The 5,364-nt window shown below is 40.7% G+C and overlaps 1 pseudogene; it reads right to left on the minus strand.

The window, feature by feature from the left end:
* Nucleotides 1–3,552: 3,552 nt before the first annotated feature.
* LOC134981791 (5S ribosomal RNA) lies at nt 3,553–3,671 on the minus strand (annotated as a pseudogene).
* Between the last annotated feature and the right edge of the window lie 1,693 nt (nt 3,672–5,364).

Here is a 5,364-nt window from a genome sequence, read left to right on the forward strand (position 1 = left end):
TATCACTGGACTTATATAGCAGTATCACTGGACTGGATTTATATGCCAGTACTACTGGATTTATACGGCAGCACCAGTGGACATATACGGCAGTATCACTGGAATTATATGGCAGTACCATTGGACATATACAGCAGTATCACTGGACTGGATTTATACGGCAGTACTACTGGACATATACGGCAGTACCACTGGATTTATTTTGGACATATACGGCAGTACCACTGGATTTACCACTGGCAGTATCACTGGACGTATATGACAGTATCACTGGACTGGATTTATACGGCAGTACTACTGGACATATATGTCACAGCAACGTGCGGTGAGCTAAATAGCTCAGGAGGCACTGGCTAGCACCAGAGCCAGATTTACATGCAATATATGAGCCAAAGCATTAGTGATGTGCACCAGACATTTTTCGGGTTTTGTGTTTTGGTTTTGGATTCGGTTCCGCGGCCGTGTTTTGGATTCGGACGCGTTTTGGCAAAACCTCACCGAAATTTTTTTTGTCGCATTCGGGTGTGTTTTTCAAAAAACCCTAAAAAACAGCTTAAATCATAGAATTTGGGGGTCATTTTGATCCCATAGTATTATTAACCTCAATTACCATAATTTCCACTCATTTCCAGTCTATTCTGAACACCTCACACCTCACAATATTATCTTTAGTCCTACAATTTGCACCGAGGTCGCTGGATGGCTAAGCTAAGCGACACAAGTGGCCGACACAAACACCTGGCCCATCTAGGAGTGGCACTGCAGTGTCAGGCAGGATGGCACTTCAAAAAAATTGTCCCCAAACAGCACATGATGCAAAGAAAAAAAGAGGCGCACCAAGGTCGCTGTGTGACTAAGCTAAGCGACACAAGTGGCCGACCCAAACACCTGGCCCATCTAGGAGTGGCACTGCAGTGTCAATCAAGACAGGATGGCACTTCAAAAAAATTGTCCCCAAACAGCACATGATGCAAAGAAAAAAAGAGGCGCACCAAGGTCGCTGTGTGACTAAGCTAAGCGACACAAGTGGCCGACACAAACACCTGGCCCATCTAGGAGTGGCACTGCAGTGTCAATCAAGGCAGGATGGCACTTCAAAAAAATTGTCCCCAAACAGCACATGATGCAAAGAAAAAAAGAGGCGCACCAAGGTCGCTGTGTGACTAAGCTAAGCGACACAAGTGGCCGACACAAACACCTGGCCCATCTAGGAGTGGCACTGCAGTGTCAATCAAGACAGGATGGCACTTCAAAAAATTGTCCCAAACAGCACATGATGCAAAGAAAAAAAGAGGCGCACCAAGGTCGCTGTGTGACTAAGCTAAGCGACACAAGTGGCCGACCCAAACACCTGGCCCATCTAGGAGTGGCACTGCAGTGTCAATCAAGACAGGATGGCACTTCAAAAAAATTGTGCCCAAACAGCACATGATGCAAAGATAAAAAGAGGCGCACCAAGGTCGCTGTGTGACTAAGCTAAGCAACACAAGTGGCCGACACAAACACCTGGCCCATCTAGGAGTGGCACTGCAGTGTCAAGACAGGATGGCACTTCAAAAAAATTGTCCCCAAACAGCACATGATGCAAAGAAAAAAAGAGGCGCACCACAGGTATAGAATGTAGATGGATAGTATACTTAATGAATGACGACACAGGAGGCAGGTACAGCAGTGGCCTACCGTACTGCTATATATAGTATACTGGTGGTCACTGTGTCAGCAAACTGCAAAACTAAAATGCACCACAGGTATAGAATGTACATGGATAGTATACTTAATGAATGACGACACAGAGGTAGGTACAGCAGTGGCCTACCGTACTGCTATATATAGTATACTGGTGGTCACTGTGTCAGCAAACTGCAAAACTAAAATGCATCACAGGTATAAAAGAATGTAGATGGATAGTATACTTAATGAATGACGACACAGAGGTAGGTACAGCAGTGGCCTACCGTACTGCTATATATAGTATACTGGTGGTCACTGTGTCAGCAAAACTCTGCACTGTACTCCTCCTATATAATATTAATTATACTGGTGGTCCCCAGTCCCCACAATAAAGCAGCACACTGAGCACAGATATGGAGTGTTTTTAAGGCAGACAACGTATACTGGTGGTCACTGTCAGCAAAACTCTGCACTGTACTCCTGCTATATAATACAGCTGCTCCCCAGTCCCCACGATTAAGCAGTGTGAGCACAGATATATTATGCAGCACACTGAGCACAGATATGGTATGGAGCGTTTTTTTCAGGCAGAGAACGGATAAAACTGGTGGTCACTTATCAGCAAAACTCTGCACTGTACTCCTCCTAACAGCTGCTCCCCAGTCCTCCCCACAATTAAGCAATAAAGCAATCAAGTTCAACAATAAACGGAGAGGACGCCAGCCATGTCCTCTCCCTATCATCTCCAATGCACGAGTGAAAATGGCGGCGACGCGCGGCTGCTTATATAGAATCCGAATCTCGCGAGAATCCGACAGCGGGATGATGACGTTCGGGCGCGCTCGGGTTAGCCGAGCAAGGCGGGAAGGTTCGAACCTGCCTCGGACCCGTGTAAAATGTGTGAAGTTCGGGGGGGGTTCGGTTTCCGAGAAACCGAACCCGCTCATCACTACAAAGCATACATCTGGGCATTATACACAGCAGTATAAACTCCTGGAAATTTGGTGAGTTTTGATCAGAGATGTGCGGAAAAGTTAGTGAGTTTTGGCTATAAAAATTATTAGAATAATGCAAAAAAGATATTTCAAACATATTCTTTGTATTTTTCATATACTTTATACAGTCAAAACTCTGGCACAAACGTTAGTATCTCAAAGAAAAGGTATGATTCCGCACCAGTCCAAAAGGTTCAGACAAAATAGTGAGGTACCAGAATAAACTACAATGTACAGGAATAATTCCTATTATTTATGCCTGGTGGTGCACCCAGAGTCAGAGGAAAACTTGGAAGAAAATTGATTTACAGAAGACTCTTGTGTGGGTGCACTCTTTGATTTGTTTATATGAAAATATTAAAACATAACTTTTATTATCTAATTAATTTAAGAAAAAGATCCACACTTACGTAATCCACCACAATTAATCAATAAAGTATAATGTTATCTGTGTACACACATATGACTCAGCCCGCCAGCATCTCTGAAAGATACCATATATAATTAGTGTGGGTGATAAGAGTAGAAACACTAGAGCGAGTGTAAGAAAAAGCCAATCAATTAAGTGATTGGAAAATTTGGAAATGTTCTGGTTAGTCTATGCTAATAGACTTGAGGGGGGATGCAGACACTAAGGCTCTACACCCTGATCCTATCCAACCAGCACAAGCACAGCTTGTGTTTATGAGACCTCCAAGGGTCAATGGACTGGACTGTTGTAGGGAGTATAGATCCTTGATTGTGTTGAGACTTGTCAGTTTGTAAAGTATCAGGGAAGGCGGTACTTGAGAGAAATATTCAGTGTAAAGTAAAAGGATGAGCTAAAAGGATGATTGGAGAAAAAATGTGGTGATCCTGCTGTTGGTGTATAGTTGAGATAGGTCATGAATTACAACACTGGGTATTCTCTGGGGGTCCCCCTCGCAGATACTGGCCCAGTCCACCACCGTTTAGCTTCCAAGATCGGACGAGATCGGGCTCTGTCGGTGGGGTATGGCAGTAATTTCTTGAGCCCACTATAGCCGACTTACCAATGAGAGTGCACCTAAAGAAGAATGGGAGAGAAGGCAGAAAAAGTTGCGGATCTGCTGTCTACGTTAGGCACAGGATAACCCCGTGGATCATAGATGAGAGTCCGCGGATATAAATAAGTGGGAAAGTGGGAGAAAGAAACAGAGAGGAGAAAGAAGAAGAAAAGGAAGTAAGTTGGAACTGTAACAAATGTCAGCATTAATGTTAGGCCAGCACTATGTCAAAATTGAGGTTATTGTGCATAAGACAGAGTGATTAGCAGTATAAAATATGGTTGGCAGTCACCCTCTTTCCAAGCAAAATCAAGCAAAATGAGTGGCACACAGGCCCTGCTGGGTGCTGATTAACCCACTTAACCACACATATACCTGCATTAAATCTCTATGCAGAACTATCAGGGAAAGAATTATTGAAGCCAGGAAAAAACAGTATCCATATATGTTGGTGGCTGCAAAATAACTGGAAAATGACAGTCCCTGCCCAGATCCCTGGGTCACCCTCAATAAGGTCAAATAGGTACACGTGCAGGACTGAGAATCTGTATTGAACAGCCTACTAGCGAGAAATTTTATGCATGAGCCAGAATAATTAGCAATATCTGGTATGTTTAGCAATAACCCTCTTTCCCAGCAAAATCGAGCAAAAGGGGGCACACAGGCCCTAATAAATGCTGATTAACCCACTTGCTCATACATATAAATACATCGAATCCCTGAGCAGAACTGTCTAGGAAAGAATTATAAAAGCCAGGAAACAATCAGTGTCCATATGCGCTGGTGGCTGAAGAGTGACTGGAATATGACAGTCCCTGCCCAGATCCCTGGGTCACCCTAAATGGGGTCGAGTAGGTGAAAAATGCAGGACTGGAAGTCGGTATTGCACAGCCTACTAGTGGAAAAATGCTGATCGAAAAAATAACCTATTAGGAGAAAAAGTATAATATATATATATATATATATATATATATATATATATATACAGGTTGAGTCTCCCTTATCCAAAATGCCTGGGACCAGAGGTATTTTGGATATGGGATTTTTCCGTATTTTGGAATAATTGCATACCATAATGAGATATCATGGTGATGGGACCTAAATCTAAGCACAGAATGCATTTATATTACATCAACACCTTATACCCACAGCCTGAAGGTAATTTTAGCCAATATTTTTTATAACTTTGTGCATTAAACAAAGTGTGTCTACATTCACACAATTCATTTATGTTTCATATACACCTTATACACACAGCCTGAGGGTCGTTTAATACAATATTTTTAATAACTTTGTGTATTAAACAAAGTTTGTGTACATTGAGCCATCAAAAAACAAAGGTTTCACTATCTCACTCTCACTCAAAAAAGTCCGTATTTCGGAATATTCCGTATTTCGGAATATTTGGATATGGGATACTCAACCTGTATATATATATATATATATATATATATATATATATATATATATATATATATATATATATATATATATATATATATTATTATTATTATTATTATTATTATTATTATTATTATTATTATTATTATTATTATTATTATTATTATTATTATTATTATTATTATTATTATTATTATTATTATTATTATTATTATTATTATTATTATTATTATTATTATTATTATTATTATTATTATTATTATTATTATTAT

This window comes from Pseudophryne corroboree, chromosome 12, assembly GCF_028390025.1.
Source record: "Pseudophryne corroboree isolate aPseCor3 chromosome 12, aPseCor3.hap2, whole genome shotgun sequence".
Classification (NCBI taxonomy): domain Eukaryota; kingdom Metazoa; phylum Chordata; class Amphibia; order Anura; family Myobatrachidae; genus Pseudophryne; species Pseudophryne corroboree.